At 36.1% G+C, this 22056-nt stretch overlaps 1 pseudogene; it reads left to right on the forward strand.

Moving 5' to 3' along the window:
• The first annotated feature begins 1131 nt into the window (after positions 1-1131).
• Positions 1132-16573, forward strand: LOC149232897 (uncharacterized; annotated as a pseudogene).
• The last annotated feature ends 5483 nt before the right edge of the window (positions 16574-22056 follow it).

The following is a 22056-nucleotide window of genomic DNA, read 5'->3' on the forward strand; positions in this document are numbered from 1 at the left end:
TGCACATCATAGTTTTCAGCACATAGGCGAATGATCTCAGGAAAAACATTTACAGAGGGGAGACAGTAGTATGGCAGGTTTGACTCCCATATCCCATATGTATCATGACCATTCAGGTAGTCCTCTCTCAATTGCCTGAAGGTCTGCAGAAAGTCCCTGTTACCCACAAAGTCTTCAATGAGGTAGTCCTTGTCAGCCAGAGGCAAGGACTCCAGGTCTTTATTTGGTGGATTTAATGGAGCAACACTGAGGGTTGAGGGTGCAGGAGCATCCATTATGCAGTTTGAATTTAACTGAGGTGATTACAAATTTTTGCAAGGTTCCTCAAAGATTTGAGTGACAGGCTTAATAGACAATACTTGAAATTCTGCTCAAAGTTGAAAAGACAGGCTTGGTAGACTTGTTTTTTCTGTTTGCTGGTAAGTTCACAGGGATTGTGAATTCATGAGGATGATTGCAGAGGGTGAGCGGCCTCAATTTGGTGATATACAGACTTGGGCCTCCACCCGGCAAAAGGGAACAATGCCGGGCAAGTTCGGGGCCGAAATTATAACCTTCGACCGTGAATTATCGTTTTAATACAGAATTGTCGGGGCGAAGGGTAATGCAGGTAGATTTGATGGCAAATTCAGTGACAAACAGTGTGCAGTTTAGGATTTAAATGATTCTTATGGGGAATTCACATAGAAATGGTATGCACAGGGGCGAAACAGAGAATTTGCGGTGAATACCTGGAGAACATTCACGGAATGCCTTCGGGCCGAACGGGGGAGCTCACTGCGGCTGAATTTCCCACTTATAGCGGCCGCAATCTTCAAATTGGATGGCTGGAGGTAATTTCGCGGCAACAGGTCGACAGTAGCAGCATCTTTTTCGCATGAAAATGACCGCAAACGGCTAGTTTGGGCGTTAATAACGGCAAATTTGGGCAAAAAGGGTCATCGGCACTTTTTCCGCCAATGGCGTCAGCATGACATCACGGCGGGCCCGATACGGAGGGTGACGTGGACGCTGACGTGGAGGCCAGCGTGGCTCGATGCGGTGGCAGACATATGCGGTGGCGGGCCTACGTGGAGGGCCATGGGGCGCAGGGGGCGGGCGGAGTGGCATGACGTCATAGTGACGTGAGCGATGACGCGTGGGAGGCGCGGTTTCGGGAAGGCGGTAAGCGGTCTCCCCGCACCGCTTTTGGTTATAGGCGGTATTGGGGAGGGGGGCTCCGAACAACCCCAGCGCCTGCCACGCGTCCAGGGTACGGCACCCAATACCGCCCTTCCCCGGACGTTAAAGGGATGCAGGTCGGGGAGCGAGATTGACCGCCCACCATTCGATCGGGGGCGGCAGAGATCAGACGGCTGGCGGGTACTGTCGTCGGTCGCGCATCTTCTGGGTTGGGTCCCGCCCGGCCATTAAGATAAGCAATTTAATAATTTGGCGCAGGACTATAGGTTTATGGGTTTTTGTGGGCTTTTTGGGATTTTTTCGGGTTTTTTGGGTTGATCTTTAGGAAAAAGAGGTTAAAAGTGGGTTTTAGCAGAGGGAAAGGGGATTTTTTTGGGAATTTTTGAACAGAGGGGAGGTGAGGGCTTAGGATGAGGTTATTACTCTAGCCAGAGGCTAGAGTAATCCATGACAGGGTTGACCATAGTCCCTGGTGGACTAATGTCTCCCTCCAACAAACTTATTTAGATATAGTGCTAACAAGGGGGGATATTATACATGTTTTGGGGTTTATACACCATGGTGTTATAATAGTAGGGGGAAAGGGAAACATAAGGGATTTAGATAATAAGAAGTTAGGGGTCAGTATGAAGGGGGGGAAGGGATGAGAGGGTGAAACACTAAGTTTATACGAAAACAACTTAGTTTAGAGAGTAGATCAAAATAAAAAGATTTTTAGACAAGAAATGTGGCTCTTAAAGAACCAAGAACCCACATAGGACCTTGAATTCTTTCATGAAAGCAACTGGTAAAGGGATGTTAGTAATGAATGTGAAAGGGGAGAAAGGAAGTTAGACATGCTCCTTTACTTTGCTGCAACATGATGGAGAAAAGGACCTTCTCTATCCACTGATATTCCTTTGAAATAGGTTACCAGACACTCAATTGAAAGGAATGACATTTCTGCAACCCCATCTGCTTACCCATCTACTTGCCTAGCATTTTTTGTTTCTTCATGAAGGGTGCACTTAGACTTGCAGACCCTTATGTGCCTTTTCTTTTCTCTTGGCTTTTCTTTTGATTTTCTATCTAGAACTACCCTTATTGCTTCCAAGGTCCCGGATTGAGTAGTTGGGAACCTTACTTCTCTACCTAAGCTACTGGTCTGCCAAGATTGAACAGTTTGGACAGACTTTTTTCTCTATATCTACAACAGAAAATTGAAACATGGCATGATCCAGATTAGGCTGTTGGACCACCCACCAAAATTTTGTGAACATCAAGCTATATACACACATTGTCTTCTCTTGGAAATATGGGATCTTTGCATCACCAAAGCAGAGCATATTTGGACCTTTCTTTGTCAATCATGAAATATGAAACCTATTGGTATAGGTAGCTAACAACAATAACTACATTGTTAATATTTTATAGAAGCTTTTCCATTCTAATATTTTATCCCATATGAATTTGATTTTTTTGTGTACAATACTATGATATTTCATCTTTTCAATTTCATATTTCTAACCAAAATTTGATCTGCCAAGTGAAAATTATCATAACATTCCCAATACTTGTCCATCTTAGGTCTCTTTTTAGACAAAACTTGTATACCTTTCCATGTTCCCAATTCCTAAAATATAATTATAATTTTTTTTACCCAAATTAATTTTATTTTAATGTAACTCTTAAGATGACTAGCATGCCTAACCTATGTATTGAGTAGTCATGACATAGGAGAATCTATGTCATCAAAATGAGCCAGGGATTGCACCTGGCCTGAGCCACACTAGCCCTTAGCATGTTTAGGTTTTCACCCACAAATTTTCAAACGAGTGAAAATTTCACCATGGAGTGCCATAAATGAACACAGTATCACCATCTTCTCTATGGCTCATCAGCTACCTCAAGTAATATTTTATGTTTCTTCAAATCTCTGAATATTTCATAGTCTAAGGTATCATGAGAAAAAAAATTATACAATGAATTTGTCAAGTTTGCCAATTTCAAACTTATTTTAGGACCCTTCACAAATGGTAAATTTTGGAGAGTATATCTTTGATTTGTACATTCTTGTGGATATTCGATTGGATACTTCGTCACAACATATTTAATAAAATTACACTTAAAAATTGAAATCTAAATTAATATGGTTTATTTCTATTTATATTTAAGGATTTCTAAAGTATTTTTTATTGTGTATAAATGGAAATTATAATTATTCATAAATTAGAGAACACCAAAATAGAATATCAAAAACCACAATTGACACAAGAAATATCCTCGGAAACCCTTTCAAGAGAAAACCTAGCTGGAGGATGAGGACACTCTACTCTCTTTGTTTGAATAGAAAAAGTTTGCAAGCACAAATAATTAAGGCCTTATGCTTGTGGGATAATAGAGTGCATAAATAATCTTTGTGTTACCTCTCCCTATCCCTCTCATCTAGTATACTCATATATGGAACAAAATTCCCTTGAAAACAATGGAACATCTTTTCCTCCTTGTAGCATGGTTATAACATATCATGATAGCCTACTAGTCATTAGGTTTGACTCTTTCAACTCTTAACTAGAGTAACAATGTGGAACTTTCTATATTATTCTTCATCATAATCACATGGTTGGCCCCTTTACCATGATTAATGGGGGATGATGTGACATCCACTCAAATTATGGTGAACAAAACAAGAAGGTCAAATATCGAGTGGCATACATTTTTCATAACAAGTATGATTGAGGTGACCCTTGTGTTGTTAGAGAGGTATCTATGTGTATAATATGAAAAGAAGGTTCCACACTAAAGTGACAAAGTTTTACCTCCAAAAAATTCCTTTTTATTTTTCAAAATTTTTTGAGAAGGTTTTGCTCCACAATTTGCTAGACTGGGTCTCGTTGGTAAAAATGGTCTTGTGAGATTATTCCTCCTCATTTTCCATTTTGAGCGCATCAATATGGATGAAAATAAATATTATGATCCAATATGAATCACATCACTGCATTTTGGGAGGATTTTGGTCTCCAAAAGTTTCAATTGAAGGACATGGGGAAAGTTTTCCTCCACCTTCTCCTAAGTGTACCACTTATTCTTGCACAAAAGTTGTCATTTCAACCCAATCTACCAAAGGCCATACTATCTTATGTCCATATACTACTAGTATAGCCCATTATTATTATTATTATTTGTGCCCATGTAGTCCCCATATTGTTATTGTTGTGCCCTTACAATATTATTGTTTTTCACGCTCTGATTATATTGTGACCCCTTAGAGTCTTATATATAGAAAGGAGGTCTTTTCATTTGTGTAATGTAAATGGGTCTTCCCCCTTGAAGAGGCTAATTTTGAAGTCGTTGATCTAATCTTCTTCTATTGTGAGCTGGTTGCATAACATTTGGTATCAGAGTTTCGGATTCTAGGGTCCCGCTGCTTTAAACGGGTCATTTTGAAATTTTCACTATACTTTTTTCTCTACAAATCTTCATAAGCTTAAGTTGAAACCACGTTGATCTAAACTATTGGTGAACCTCGTGTAAAAATTTTAGATCTTGGTTCACTATAAATTTGGATATATGATACAAGTAAATTAGGGTTTTTGCAGGCTCCAAAATTCCATCTCAAACAGGTGACCTTCGGAAAATCCTCATAATTTTTTCTCTAAGAATTGGATTGAAATTTCATAAACACTACACAAATAAGACAAACTGTAGGATTTTTAATATCATTTTTAGGGATGAAGGTTGAAATAGTGACACATGGAACTTTGTACAAGTTCATTCTACTGAACAACTCCCTAATCAAGCCATCATGGGAGAATGGGCATAACTCTTTATTAGAGAATCCAATCCAAGTCAAAATTGTAAAGTTGGAAAGAGGACTCACATGGGCTACAATATAATTAAATTTTAGACCTTTGAGATTTGAAATTACATAGTTACAATAGATTCAATATCGAGCTCCTACAAAGTGAAAAAAAGGTGTGTCTCTTTTAAAATTTTCATAAGTTTTGTTTGAAAAAATAGTTTGAAGTGATTCAAAGGGCGTAGTGAAGCATAATTATCATTAATTTATTCCTTAAAAGAAAAATGAAAGACCTAGTAAGCAACCTGAAATCTCTACAATGACTCATGAAGAAAAGGAAGAAATGCAACATGATACATCAAATTTACGAGACCAAGTGCAACTAATTCCGCTCTCACAAAAAGTAACGAAAAATGAATTGAAAGCCATGATGAATGTTAAGATAGATGGTATAAAAAGGGACATGGGAATTTTCTATGATGGTTTAAAATCAAGCATGGAAACAATGATGAATTTCAACATAGAGGGGTTGAAGGAAGGTTTGGAAAAGTTGCTAGAAGAAAGGTGTCCCAATGGTGACAAGGAAATACATGAAAATCATGATGAAGAAAAAGGAATATCAATTAGAGACTCCAATATGGGGTTTTTGAATCACCACATTCCAAAGATAGATATGAGGAAGTTTGATGGCAAGGATCCAGTAACTTGGATACTAAAGGAAAAGCAATATTTTGATCTACATGATGTGAAACCCTCACAAAAGCTATGTATCGCATCTTTATATTTAGAACCAAATCAATTTTATGGTATAGATGGATTTTTTCTCGTAAAACATTTGTCACCCGGTCAATTTTTACAGAGGAGATGATAACACATTATCAATATACAAAGAGAAACACCTTCTTTAGCCAATTGATCAATCTGAAACAAAAGGGTTCAATGGTGGAGCACATTGAGGACTTCCAAAAATTGAATATAACAATAAATGTTATTCTAAAGGATAATAGGATTGATTTCTTCATATGTACATTAAAGGATAACATCCAACATGAGGTTCATATTTGGGAACCTAATTCATTAGAGAAGGCATTCAGTTTGGCAAGAAAACTTGAAAGAAAAATTATGGAAACAAGGAATCCTAGCACTCACACCTATAAAGATGGAAGTGTTGTTTCTCATAGCCTTCCAAAATATATAAGGTTGACATCGCAACAATTGGAAGAAAAAAGAGAAAAATGTCTTTGTTATAGTTTTGATAGAAAATACACTAAAAGTCATAAGTGTTCTAAGAATAAATTAATTTATGTACGCGGGGAAGAGGAGGAAGAAAAGGAACAAGAAATATCAAAAGAAGAGGATATACACCATGAACCAACACCAGAGAAAGAATAAATGAATATGACTATATCTGGAAATGAATTGACAGGAATTACCACTCCTTAAACTCTCAATATAGAAGGACATAGCAAGAAGAAAAAGGTAATAGTGTTGATTGACTTGGGTAGTACCCATAATTTTATCCATTGTAAGATAGCTAAGGAATTGAATTTCTTCCTCTATCCAACACCAGAGTCTCAAGTGATGGTTGCTAATGGAGGAACCATAATTTTCTCTGGAAAGAACCATAATATCAAGCCATCCATGGGAGAATATGTATTGAATAGTCCAATGCTTTCCATTCCAATGGGTGATGCTGATGTTGTACTAAGAGTCCAATGGTTACAATATTTGGGTATGCTACCATTTAATTTTCAAGAAATTTTCTTGAAATTTTCTTGGGAAGGAAAGGAAGTTGAATTAAGGGGTATCGCGGGGAAACCTTGAAATATAATCAAGTCTAATGGTATGAAAAATCTTCAAAGGAAAGAACAACAGGGCATAATTGCACAATTATGTTCACTAGAGTTTCAAACAGTGAAATCATCTATTTATCCAGATCTCCAAAATGTCTTGGACAATCATTCTAAGGTTCAAGTAGTGTAATATCACATCGAGTATCAACAAAAAGTTCTCCAACTCTTAAAGGATAGCATCGCTTTGGTACAGAATCAAATGAAACAACCAACATATCAACATCACAGTGAAAGAAGTTTTGATGTAGGAGACTAGGTATATTTATGCATACATCCTTAGAAACAAATGTTCCTCAAGCAAGCTAAGAAGGATAATAAATTGTCACTAAATTACTATGGTCCTTACAAGGTTTTTTGAAATATTGGTACTATGCAAACAAATTGGAGCTTCCTGCATCTTCCCAAGTACACCCAGTTCTCCATGTTTTAGGCTTAAAAAAGGTTATAGATGACAAGCTCCCAGTTCAAACAATATTGTCAGAACTTGAAGATGAAGGTAAATTCATATTGGAACCTAATGCGGTCATGAAAATAAGTCTAAGCCAATGCTACGAAATCGATCAATTTCAGAATATCTGATGAAGTGGAAGAACTTACCAGCTGAGTATTCCACATGGGAGGATGACAATTTATACAAAATCATCCAGAAAAACTCAAGAATTGAGGGCAACACATTTTTGAAGGAGAGGGGCATGTTAGGTCCCTTTACTACTACTGTAGCCACTTGTTTCTATTAGTGAAATTACCTTATTATATTTTTGTGCCTGTGTAATCCCCATATTATTATTATTGTGCCCCATTGAAGCCCACTATTGTTATTTTTGTACCATTACAATATTAATTTTATGTAGGCTCTGATTATATTGTGACACCTTAGAATTTTCTATATAGAAAGGAGGTCTTTTCATTTGGGTCATCCAAGAATTGTTCGTTTGTGTAATGTAAAGGAGGTTCCCCCCTCAGGAGGCTAATTTTGAAGTTGTTGATATATCTCTTCTTCTATTTTGTGAGCTAGTTGCATAACATACTACCTCTATATTGTAATTCTTGACCTCTTCTACAAAATTATGTCCTTTTTCAACTTTTCTTCAGCATGTTAGGTCCTTATAATGCTAGTGTAGTCCCAATTTAGTTCCCTATAATAATAATGTAGCCCCTTGTATTTTCATTGTTGTTTCCATTAGAATCCCACTATTGTTATTATCATCACCTGACACTATTATTTCATGTAGGCCCTAATTATAGTTTTACCCTTTAGACTCCTTTATATACCAAGGAGGTCTTATCATTTGAATCATCCAATAATTTTTACTTTATGTGATGTAACACGAGACTTCCCCATCAAAGTGGATTTTTATTAAGGCGTTGATCAATGTATTCTTATTTTTAAATTTTGTTTTGATCTAGGTACATAACACTTAGTATCAGAGTACACAGATTTGAGGATTTCTTCCTCAAAATTAGTCATATTGGATTTTTTCTCGGGCTAAGGGTATGAAACTTTTGCAATATGAATATTACAGGTCAAAGTAATTTGGGTTCAAGTTTTAGAAAATAATTTGTTATGGTTTGAATGTTATGATCACTACAAGTCAGGGGTTTTTAAAAGCCCTGAATTCAATCTTAAAGAGTTTTCCTAGGGAAAATCAACATAACTTCCTCTTCAAGCATCCTATTTCAATTCCATAGAGATTTACTGAAATTTCAAAGACTTTATTTTTCTAGTACCATTTTTAGCGCTGAAGGTGAAAACATTTACACATGGAAGTTGTACAAATTCATTATACTGAACCCCTCCATAATCAAGTGAACATGGGAGGTTTGGAATAACTTTATGCAATATTGGTCTAACTTGTAGGGATGGAAACATGACACAACATGCTGTCTTAGGATGTCGTTTCAGACCTTAGGAGGAAAAATCATAGAGATACAATAGTTTTAAGGTTCGGAAGATCAACAACTCAAAATCAAGCTCTTAAAAACAAAAAAAAACTATCTATTTTTAAAGTTGTGTAACTTTTTTTTGAAAAATAGATTTGAAGTGATTGAAAGGGTGTAGTGAAGCATATATATTGTTATTTTGTTTCGAATTCCTCCCCCCAAAAAAAATATACACCCATTAAGCCCATGGAAATCTCTAATATGATGCATGAAGGAGAGGAAGAAATGTAACCCGATATACCAAAATTATGTGTCCAAGTGCAACAAATTTCACTTTAACGAAGAGAAGCCAACAATGAAATTGAAGTGAATATGAATGTTAACATGGATTTTTTAAAAGAATACATAAAAGAATACATAAAAGAATACATAAAAGGAGACATATAAGGTTCAAAAGCAGAAATGAATGGAGACAAGGAAGGTTTGGAAAAATTGCTACGAGAAATGCCTCTTGTTGGTGACAAGGTATTCAATAACATGGACATTACAAATGGAGCAGATCTTTGGTCTACATGATGTGCAACACGTGAAAAAGGTACGCATTACATATTTATATTTATAACACAATTAGTTTTCGTGGTATCGATGGATTTTTTCCTGTAAATCACTTGGTGCTTGGACAATTTTTAGGGAGGAATTGATAGCACATTATGAGGATACAAAGAGTAATACCTTGTTTAGCCAACTGATAAATCTCAAACAAAGGGGTTCAACTGTGGAGCACATTGAGAACTTCCAAAGATTGAATATCAAGGTAATTGATATTCTAAAGGATCATTTGACTAATTTATTCATAGGGAATTTAGGGGATAGCATCCAACATGAAGTTTTTATTGGGGATCCTAACTCATTGGATAATTTGTTCAGGATGTTGAGAAATGTTGAAATAACATTTATGGCAACAAGGAGGTATACCACTCACAACTATAAATATGGATGTTTTAGTGCTCCTATCCTCCCATAACCTATAAGGCTGACACCAAAAAGGCTGGAGGAAAAAGAGCAAAAGGACTTTGTTAGAGTTGTGATAGAAAATATCGTAAAGGTCATAAATGTTCCAAGAAGATATTATCTTACAATTATTTTGAAGAGGAGGAATAAAAGTAACAACAAACATCAAAATAGTAATATATACACCAGGAACCAGCTCGAGGGGTTGAAATAGAAGAAATCAATCTAACCATATCTTGTATTGCATTGGATGGAGTTACCACTCCTAAAGCTCTCAATATAGAAGGATATATAAAAAATAAAAAGGTAATAGTGATTATTGATTTAGTTAGTACCAATAATTTTATTCATTATAAGATAACAAAGGATTTGAATTTCGTTATATATCCAACACTACAGTTCCAATTCATGGTTGGAGATGGAGTAACTATAAATTTCACAGTGAAGTGACATAATATCAATCTAAACATGGGGGAATATGTATTGAATAGTACAATGATTTACATTCCAATGGGTGGTGTTGATGTTTTATTAGGATTCTAATGGTTAAAATCATTAGGGATGTTAAATTGTAATTTTCAAGAAATTTTCTGCAAAGGAAACAAATTTGAATTAAGGGGTATCATAGGGAGACTTGGTAATATAATCATCTCTAATGGCATGAAAAATATTTTTAAGAAGGAAAAAAGAGGTACAATTTCACAATTACCCTCACTAGATGTTCAAACATCTAAGTAATCCATTTCACCAAATCTCCAAAGAGTCCTTGACAATCATTCGAGGGTAATTGATACTCCCAAAGTTATCCCACCTATTTGAGATCATTATCGTGTTATTCACTTGATTCCAAGAAGTGTTCCTCCAAACATCAGACGTTACAGATATCGATATTATAAGAGCTTGATTCCTATTATTAGAGTCTCAATCTATTATACACTAACAGATCTATTTTCCTACTGTTTTAAAAGTAAAAAAAAAAAGAACTTGCTGACCTTCTTACATAGATTTAAACATTTAACATCTTATCACTTTATCATAAGCAACATAAATTAAGGTGAGCATTCCATTGATATCAACTTAACAAGAGTGGTCCATGGAAAATACCTGTTCCGGCAGTTGATGATGATACCTTTGTCTTATAGTTCCTGCTGAACGCTCCTTCTCACCGACCCAACCAGATTTACCTCCCAGCCAACTAGGAAATAAATTCCTAGCCCAGGAAACCTCCACAGGTTCCCTAGCCCTCCATGCCCAAGTCCAACCAGATATAGTGTGTCCTCAAGGAGAATGTGCAAAACTATATAATGATACTTTCCTCCTCTCAAACCCAAGAAACCTCCACAGGTTTCCAAGGTCTCCCAAAATCATGACAAGGCCAAACAATCACAACCAACCCCCACAATCCTAAGCAAGACTCCCACCCCCCTTTCTTCCTTCCCCCTTCCCTTTTTATACCCTCCTTCCCTTCTCCATCTCGACCACCTCTCATTAATTTCATTAACTTCTCATCCATCCTTACAGTTGACTTCTCTTCTCCCAAGTAAGCTAGGAGTACATTTGGAAATGTGACATGAATATAAAATTAAGAATTTAATGGGAAAGGATCATGTCTTCTCCCAAGTAAATCTGAAAAGTACATTTGGGAATGTGAGGTGAATATATATATATTGATAATTAAATGGATAGGACTATGTCTTCTCCCAAGTAAATGTGAGGGTACATTGGGGAATGTGAGATGTAATTACATGGAGAGGACCATGTCTTCTCCTTAGTAAATGTGAGGGTACATTGGGGAATGTGAAATGAATATATATATTGATAATAAGATGGAGAGGACTATGTCTTCTCCCAAGTAAATGTGAGGGTACATTGGGGAATGTGAGATGTAATTACATGGAGAGGACCATGTATTCTCCTTAGTAAATGTGAGGGTACATTGGGTAATGTGAAATGAATACATATATTTTGAAATAATGGAAGGAGAGCATATCCTACCTAATATTCAATTTGAGAAGGTAAATGGGGAATTTGAATAATGGAATCATGAATTTTATATTAGACCAGTATTTCTCAATATTTTCAGATAATGAAAACATTAACAAAATTTGTAGGATAAGATTTAAGTGGGGCATTACATACACCCCTCCTTCAGAAAAATCCGTCCCGAAGTTAGAATGAAAAGATGCAAGGAGTTTGAAAGCATAGCAACCAGAGAGAGTTATAGCAATAAAATCGGATAAGTCCGACAATGACATTTCTTCCCACCAAGAGTCTCCAACTGATCTATACCTTCCTATCCACCCTGGCCTAATTCCATTCCCACCTTATCTGTCCTCTGCTGCCTTATCAGTGGCAAAGGCCATATTGACCACTGATAAAACTGACATGGTGGGAGCGTCGAATGCCTCGACCGAACTTTCCCCAGCAGGCATCTGGCAATCGTCATCACACGTCTAGGGGGAGCGTTCAGCTGTCCTCCCCACGATTCCAGGTTTTGGAGGATACACAGTGGGAAACACCTCCACCCCTCCTTCAGAGCACGTACCACACTACAGAGCTGGTTGGACTTGTCATCGAATAATCCAGTGAGGTCATCTTGCCACCTGTCATTTGCATTTTACTCACGTCATAAGAGTGCATATCAAGTAGATACCAAATGTAATAGAACAATGTACATCGTACCTTTCCTCATTGGTCGTCTCAACCTTCCCCAATGGAATAGTAGATCTTGGTTATCATACGGTTCTTTCCAACCTGTATTTTAGTTCTCATCCATGGATATATACAACCAAAAAATAGATATAGATACATGATCTTAAACATCATGTTTATTAAGCCCAGTTTCCATGTGTCAATTTTTGTTGTTCATACTGGAAATAAATCTTACATCAGATAAATCATAATTTCACTAAGTCATTGATTAGATAAATCATGTCTATATAAGCCTATACGATGCAACAATAACTCTGACAAGTCATGCACTAGATAAAATGTAACCAAGTAAGTCACACATTTGGTCATACATCCAACATTTCCATCATCAATACCAAATCCATCAATTGACTTTCATGTGTCCAACCAAATGTGTATAACGTTCATAAATAACAACATGGAACTGCAAAATAGAACCTTAACATAGGTGGCTATCTACATTAAAAGGGGGCATCATAAATGCTCATGTGACATCCTTGTGGAACCCTTCAATAACAATTAGAGTTGAAATACATTCAACTATCCGTCATGGAAAATAGCATTTGAACCCGGATATCCTATAAGGTGGTACCAAACCAAAATAATGGCAAGCAACGGATTAGTGCACTATCAATTCCACTAGAAGGTGTTAGTATAACTTTTATGCATATAATTTCTTTAAAACCTTAGTGAATATAAAAGTCCCACTCTTCCAATTTGATGGTTTTTCATCTTCCAAACCCATTTAGTTAATCTTGGAAATAAACGACTCAAAACTTCAGAAACTATTTCCAACATGATTTTCATACTTTATTTTTTTGTAAATTGAGAGAAATATCCTCTAAATGCCAAAAGGTTCAAATTTATTATATATTTAATCATTGTTTACTAGTACTAAAACAATTTCATGATATATAATGTAGCTCACAATATGACCAAACAAATGAGAAATAATTAAATGAACGAAACAATTCCCTTTGCCCTGTTGCTATTAGTATTTCCCTTCTAAATGGCACGACATCTCTAAAGATTCCTACTCCTTTCACAAGTGGCCAGTGACCACAAAAGCTACGAAGAAAGTTGAGCATCCTTTTATCCAAAACTAGAGACACATTATTTTTCATGGCATTTTTTATTCAACACTATAATAAGGGTAAAAGTGTATTCTAATATTTTCATTGGTCTTTTATTGACTAAATAATATTTCATTGTAAAATCCAAATTTCTCTACGAACTGGCCTTCTTATTGAATTTAAGATAATCAAAACAACTATCATAATAAGCGTTACACAAGTCCATGGTATTCGATCATGTTTTCACTAGAAAATTCCACCACCCATAGAGTAATCAGTAACGTCACATATAGGATATTTTGAACAGGACCTTGAATGATCGAGAACCCTTGATTTATGTTATCCATTCTGATAAGGTACTTTTACACTCTGGGTTGTGCCCTACATTGGCTAGCCCAAGTTACGGCAGTTTTTCTGGCGCTTGTTAGTAATTGAGCAGCATAAAGAGTCATTTTCCTAAATGATTAATTTGAGACCATTAAGTGTCAATTGCGATGAAGTATCAAAGTTAACAGAGCAAACTTTTGATGTCTCGGTCTGTAATTTTTTTCGAAAATTTCCATGAAATATTCGAATATTACATCTCTGGCCAAATCAATAATATAGATAAACCAATTGGGTTTAGATTTTAGCCTACTAGTTTATTCTATTGGGAACACCTGCCCTTTATTCTCAAGATTTATTTTCGTGAGAAATTTTCATGCGTACTGCTTATAGAGTGCATATTTAAAAACCTGCAAAGTTCTGTCCACTTTCTTATAGACCGTTGAAGATTCAATCCAGAGATTTCTTGGGTTTGAGTTATTTTTCGTGATTCTCCTTACTGAGCATTTTCTCAATATCCAGGTAGTTAAGTCTACTGTTCATTAATATTTATAAATTTCTTAGATTCTGTTTCTTTTGGCAGTTGCCAGTGACCTGTAGTTGCAGTTTAAAGCATGCTGACCATAAATGCCTTTCGAGTTCTAGAGTAATACATGATTTTTTTTTTTTTTGTAAATTAAATGGTGGACTTTTAGCACAATATTGATTTATTGAATTGTTATTATTTTCAGGAGGAATTTGACACTTATGATCCCAAGGCACTTTGGTTTTTGAAGTTGCAGTTCTTGAAGAAGAGGTCGAAAATCATAGAAATTGTTGCAGCACGTGATATTGTATTAGCTTTGGCCCAATGCGGTGTTTGTGCAACATTTAGTAGCGTTGAGAAGATAGACATGTTTAAGAATACCATTTTCTTTCGAAGTGTTAATTATGTGGCTGATATTCTCTTCGGTTCTGTAAGGTGGTTTCTTGCTACTGTCTGAATTTTTGTTCTGTATTAACAGAGGCCAATAAGAAAATTTGCTACCTAAATATAAGCCTAGAAGAAGTGCTACGCAGCCTCTTTTATAATAAGAACAATGATTCTCTAATCACAGTGTCAGTATATGCCTCAGGTAATTTCAGTTCACTGAAATGTAGAACAACACCCATTGAGTATGTTTTTCTTTGAATTATTCTGATCCAAGTTTGTGAATCATGAACTTCAAGATTGGTTTGGAATATATGCAATTGTATTTAAGCTTTGTGCAACTTGAATGATAGATGTTTTGGTAATGACACGAATCATGAAAATTTGCAGGTATATCCGGAGGGGTCAACCAGATGCAGGCTTTGCCTTATTCAAGTCCGAGCCATTGAAATGGCCTGGTTTTGTAGAGTTTGATGATGTGAACAGAAAATTTCTTACCTACTCTGCCCAGGATGGGTAAGCTTGGCATTTATGTGAACAACTTTTTGATGCATAGTTTTTTCGTAAAACTTTACTAGATCTCTTAATTGTGTTGCGGTGTTTCTGATGGTTTTAGCATCTATAAGGTGTTCGACTTAAAGAAATACACATTATTGTATTCAATATCAGATGAACATGTTCAAGAGATAAAGAGCAAGTAGAGATGATATGATCTACTTTATCTAAGAGATTGTAAAACAGAGCTCAAGTTCCTTTGAAATGCATATTTCAACAATTGTCAATCCTAGCAATGATTAGACTTTGTGAATGCACCATTGTTCTTACATTGATTTCCACTAAATCTTCTGATCCATTTTTCTCTTTTCCTTTTTTTTTTTCCGTTGCCGACTGGAGGACAACCCAGGGATAATGTTACTAATATTCGACAGGGCCAGTGGGCATGTTCCGTTAAATTTTTTTATCTATAGAGGATGGCACTGTTTTAAAAGCATTTAATCACCTATTGCATCACAATAAGAAGGTTGACTTTATTGAGTAGTTCAATGAGAAACTTCTAGTAAAACAAGAAAATGAGAACCTACAAATACTGGATGTGAGTTGTGTTTTCTCATTAACCCCATTTTTTTCTTTTAAAATCTTAGTTTAATGATTTTCTAATTACTGGTTTTTTTTGAAATGTTGACCTATATTTCTGCATAAAATTCTATCTGTAAATGCTGCCAATCATTGTGGCAGGTTCACAATACGCAATTGACTGAAGTAAGTAGGGCAGACTTCTTGACTCCTTCAGCGTTTATTTTTCTTTATGAGAATCAGTTATTCCTGACATTCCGCAATCGTACAGTGGCTGTATGGAATTTCAGAGGGGAGCTGGTTACCTCATTTGAGGACCACTTGCTATGGCATCCTGATTGCAATACAAATAACATTTATATTACTAGTGACCAAGATTTGATTATTTCTTACTGCAAGGAACTTCCTCTTTCTGCCAGAGCAGAACAAAATGGTAAGATATCCCAGGCCTCAACTTTGTTGTTCAGCTACAAGTTGTAAATTTTCTATTGCTAAAAAGATTTACTTTCTTATAACAGTTCTTATTTTTCTTTATATATAATGACTGAGATGTACCTGGGAGTTTGCAGTTGGTTCTATAATTATAAGCAACATATTAAATGGAAAGTGCCTGGTGAAGATTTGTGCGAATGATCCAAATGTTCAGATTAGTCCTAGAAATCGCCCAAATGCCTCTACAATCAGAAGTACTGTATAAAAAGCACTTGAAGACATCACTGCCTTATTCTACGATCAAGAGCGGAATGAAATATATACTGGCAATTGGCATGGCTTAGCTCATGTCTGGTCTAACTGATTAATGTCTATATGTTGTGCATATCCAGTCAATCATTCACTGGATTTTATGTCGAAATCTCAAGCAATTGGCCTGAGAGCAATGATGCTAATTGATCGAGTGTTTGGATTATGCTTCTTGATAGCAAGAAATATGGAAGTTTAAGATGCTTGATACACAGTGATAGAGAAAGGAGCTCGTGGCAACATAATTCAAATTATGAAAGTTTTGATTCTTCACATGTACAACTGACAAGGGTGTTTGATAGGTCACTTGTCTAATAATATGACTCAATGGGCAGGCACTCAAATTGCAGGAAATTGAGATTGATACAATAGATAGTTTAGTCTCCTGTAAATCTATATTCTGAATTGTAATTGACCCTTACCATGCAACGGTCTCTAATTTAATATTTTCTTTATTTTTGTTTTCACATGTGTTTTTAAAGCTCTGCTGAACGTTGGAATCAAGCTCTAAGGATCGTAAATTTTATAAAAGTCAAAGCTAATCTTTGCAATGCTTAAGAGACATGCAATGGAAATACATCCCTTTATCTTACAAGCGTATAAAATGAATATATTATCACCAAACTTTTAAAGATTTAACTATTTGGGATCACCATATGCGTAACGCTGTAATGATTGGGATGAGTCAGCTACTTTACATTTTTTTTTTTTGGTCTTGTATTTTGCATATATTGCCTTGAAAAGAAAATACCTTCTGGTGAATGTATTAGGCGGCATAGCTTCTACACTTCGCTAGATATGTTGCTAATTTTTTTTATTTGTTTGGGTATGTTGCTAATTTGTTATGTGTTTTAGGCCTCATCTACCGAGGCCACAATTTTGCCCGAACGGCGAAATTATTGTTGGAATCCAGTGAATCTCTTTTGTTCAAGAAATCTAATCCTGGGAATGTTTGAAATGGATTCAGCACCCTCAAGAATCCTTGGGGCACCCAAAATCCTGAAGCTTGACCGCTGTAACCAGGATTTAAAAAATTCTGCAGGATTTTGAAAATCCTGCTGGAATTTCCATTGTTTTCCCGAGAAAATTGTGAACTCTTTAGACAACGGTTTTTTTTTTGTTTTATTGGCATTGAACATTGTGATGTTTTCCTAGACCATCAAAAGAAAATGATTTTGGTATGCAATCGTTTGGGCAATTCCCTCGAGTTCAATTCTGTAACAACTTTAATAAAATATCCAATGCACATTCGAGTGGCAAACAAGTTGGGCAAATTGCATTTTTCTGTTTTGGTATTCATAGAGATAGTATTGTTCTGAGTTGTGCCTCCAAATATGGTATTACTTGCACATATTGGATCCTGAGTTTGAACATGTCCCCAGAGGATTTTGTTGTTGCAGGGAAACTTTTAGCATTGACTATTTCTGCCTCTGTATATGGCTTTATTTTTCAAGAATATATATATGTATATATATATGTATATATATATATATATATATATATATGTATATATATATATATATATATATATATATATATATATATATATGTATGTATATATATGCATATATATATATATATATATATATATATATATATATATATATATATATATATATATATATATATATATATATATATATATATATATATATATATATATATATATATATATATATGTATGTATAGATATATTAAAGTCAGCTAGTTATCTATTTTCTATTCATATTCACATAAAACTGTACATACTGTCCAATACAAAGTCTGACATCCAATTTTTCCAAAAATATAGACATATCTTTTGTTTCTAGTTCAGTGAGAAAACCTATTGCTCAATTTTTACACTCGGTTGTTACTGCACGGATTTCACGCAGGCTTAAAAGTTTCAAACTGTTGCTACATAAGTGCCAGAGGACAAAGACTAGGCCAGGGAGGCAAGAAGCAACTCCAATCGATGCGGATTCATATCACAAGGACAGATCCCTAGCTCATTGATTTTTAGGGGCCCTAGTTTTCCTATTTTTGAAGACTGCTTTGATCATAACATCTATGGGGCCTCTGTCATAGTTTATCTAGAGCTAATAGGATTTCAGATGTAATAAGAAAGGGCTCAGGGAAGCTACTGTGACAAACTGTGATCCTAAATCTGATCAAGGAAACATTGAGGAGACTTGGTTATGGCTTTTTGGTAAGGATTGAGCAGGCATATGGTGAATAGGTTATTAGCAGTACTTCACGCGTTTTCCGAAGGGGAATGGTTATGATACTATTAATTGAAGCCACAACTCAACGAAAATCATTATTAAAACTCAGCCTCAAATTGTGTTAATAAATATTAATAATCGGCATAAGATTTATTTATGAACAAGTCACCCTTACTTGATTAGGGCTACGTTGCATGAAGTGATATTTCAGATGGATGAAGTCAAAAAGCTTTAGCTGAAAAGCTAACATAAAAGATAAAATCAGTTTTAAGTACGTAAGATTTTAGCACCGTCAGGTTTTGTACATCTTTGCACCTATACCAACAGCAAGTCACTTAAAACTGAATGTTACATAATTTCAGTTTCAGGAATGTTTCAGCAATGAAATGCTATCCAGATAAACTAGATTTTACTAGTTCTGTGTAGCTCATGACCTAGTTGAGAGATACTACAGGTTGTTCAAGCACTAACTAAATTTATCTGGAACATGCTTCGGTTCATTTGCTGCAAATATATATTAAAAGAAACTTAAAACTAGTCTATTTCATTCTCGAGAGGATGCATTCTACTAAAGGCTAAAGGCAAATAATATTTTTTTATTAAATATTATCGTAGTTCGCAGTATCTTAATGGATGTTTTAGCTTCTTAAAGAAATTTTTCCTCAAGAGTTTATAAAAGTCATATATCCGGGACAATTTGATGAAGCCATTCATCTCATTGTCTTGGTGACAGAAAAAGGTTGTGCAAAGCAGTATTTAGATATTCCAGGGTTTAATCCTCACTGAATTATCAATAGATTGATGGGGAAATGAAGAGAATTTAACTGATCTTTATTTGTCCACTTGTGCATAGTAACCCTACGCTACCCAATTTACTTGTGTTTCATTCCTCTATTCAAAATCCAGGGCGTAGACATCCCAATTGACAACGACCGATGCCGCTTTAAACTTTCTTTCATCTCACAGAGTTTGCAACTTTTTCCAATGCCACCAAAACAATTGCTATAACTGTATCCACACCGCACCAAAGCGGCAACTGGTAAGGCCGACACCTACAACTACAGTGGGATGGTTGAGTTGCAGTTTCAATCCCCACACTTTGGAAGGCGCGTAAAATGAGAGAATAGTATGGACAAGGATTTCCAGGAAGTCCAAAATTTTATGATTAGCGTTCTTCTTTAAGTTATTGTTATCCGAGTGGTTAAAGAGACAGACTTGAAGAAAGTCTATGTTATTCAAATGAAAATCTCAGGCTCCCCTCTTCGAGTTACGCTGATAAATATACTTGCATTTCACTTTTCTCTGTATAAGAAGCGAAATAATTTTCTGGAATGAAAATGAAAATGGCGACAAAGAACATGCGATGGTGTAACAAAGGGGCACACAAATACATCTTTATACATGACAGGGGTGTTTCAATGTGGACATCTTACACAATTCCATTATTAATTCTAGTAAGGATGATTGGCCACTTCACGAAATGGAAGCATTGACTTTGAGTATCGGTTCCCCAACTGTTCTAATCCCATTTACTCGATATAAATAAGGATCTGGATGATGTTGACCAAGCAGAAACCTTACCTCAATTTTCATAGTGCCTCGATGGTCCCCACGTCATAGGAACGACCATCGACCTAAATTCAAAGGGTGCTAGCTCCTTGCCAACATGGCATGTTAAGTCTACTAACATTCAGATAGGAAACCTGCCAGATGGGAACGCTAAAATAGTTGGCTGGGGAGCCAAAAACTGCCCAGGGGAAACTTTCACTTCCCGTCCTGCTGCAAGAACCGAGCCCGCCCTTGAGGTTTCCACGTGGCAAAGTTTCTGTGGTCATACGGGGAGATGTCCTTGTCTCTGCCCGCTCCAAAATGCCCGACACAACTTCTGGCAGGAGGAGAATTTCGGTTGTTGCAGAAAGAAATACACAGAGATTCCGTGACAGAAATTCAAGATTGTTGTTCATTTCAAAATCCTCTTAGCAGCCATGGCGGAAGAGCGCTTCATACCGACATGTGATTTATCTTCATTTTCAGCATCTTTTTCTTCTATTTCTTCACTCGATTCAAGGGCCTCCTCGGCTTCCTCGGACGACATGACTGACAACGGCAATTCTGCATGGAATTCTTGCCTCGACAAATAACCCATGTCAATGGCGGCCCTCTTTTCCCCATGAATTTTGTCGGAGAAAGCCTCCCTTCTTGAAAGTAGGTCTAATGGCAACTATTTTTTAATTAATAAAACTGTCCTGTCTCAATTTCGAACGGGGTTGCTGTAATATCTTCTTCATTTTGACTGCTTGTTTGCATAATTTGCAAGAGGGGTTTGTCCAATTATTTCTTGGCCGAATCCATGGAAATGCCCCGCAAGGCTTCTTCCTTTGGCCGTAAGATTAACAATAAAAGCAGAGGTTTAATCCCCAACAGAAATGATATGAAGCTTACTGGACACTAATCTACAGATCCAGTGCCCAACAATGAGAGCTGAACTTTGTACATAATACTCAAAATGAACCTCCTTTTTTTTTTGTTATTTATTGTGAACTTCTCGAGCCCTGCTATAGCTCTGGGCAGATGCAGACCATTCTGTCATCGATGCTCTTGGGCGAATCCATGGAAATTCCCTGCAAGGCTTCTTCCTTTGGCCGTAACATTAAAAATAAAAGCAGAGGTAAACCTCCCTCGCAGGCTACTTACTTCTAGCTCCGGTCAATTACCGAACTTATTTCTATTGCTTTTTCATGGCGATAAAGAGGGTATCCCTTTTTTTTTTCATTCTAAAAACAATTTGTTATATGAATATATTTTAGGATTATAAGTCCTTATGAGGGTTACAAGCTCCTTATATTGGAATTTGGGTTTAGTGAGCTTTGGGTCCAGATTTTGAACCAAAGCTCTGATACCATGTGTAAGAGCCTGATTCCTATTATTAGAGTATCAATCTATTATACACTAACAAATCTATTTTCCTACTATTTTAAAAGTAAAAAAAAAGAACTTGCTGACATTCTTACATAGATTTAAGCATTTAACATCTTATCACTTTATCATAAGCAACATAAATTAAGGTGAGCATTCCATTGATATCAACTTAACAAGAGTGGTCCATGGAAAATACCTATTCCGGCGGTTGATGATGATACTTTTGTCTTATAGCTCCTGATGAACGCTCCTTCTGACTGACCCAACCAAATTTACCTCCCAGCCAACTAGGAAATAAATTCCTAGCCCAGGAAACCTCCACAGGTTCCCTAGCCCTCCGTGCCCAAGTCCAACCAGATATAGTGTGTCCTCAAGAAGAATGTGCAAAACTAGATAATGATACTTTCCTCCTCTC

This window comes from Pinus tabuliformis, chromosome J (genome assembly GCF_031772625.1).
Source record: "Pinus tabuliformis cultivar Carrire ecotype Pingquan chromosome J, CPIR1, whole genome shotgun sequence".
Taxonomy (NCBI): Eukaryota; Viridiplantae; Streptophyta; class Pinopsida; order Pinales; family Pinaceae; genus Pinus; species Pinus tabuliformis.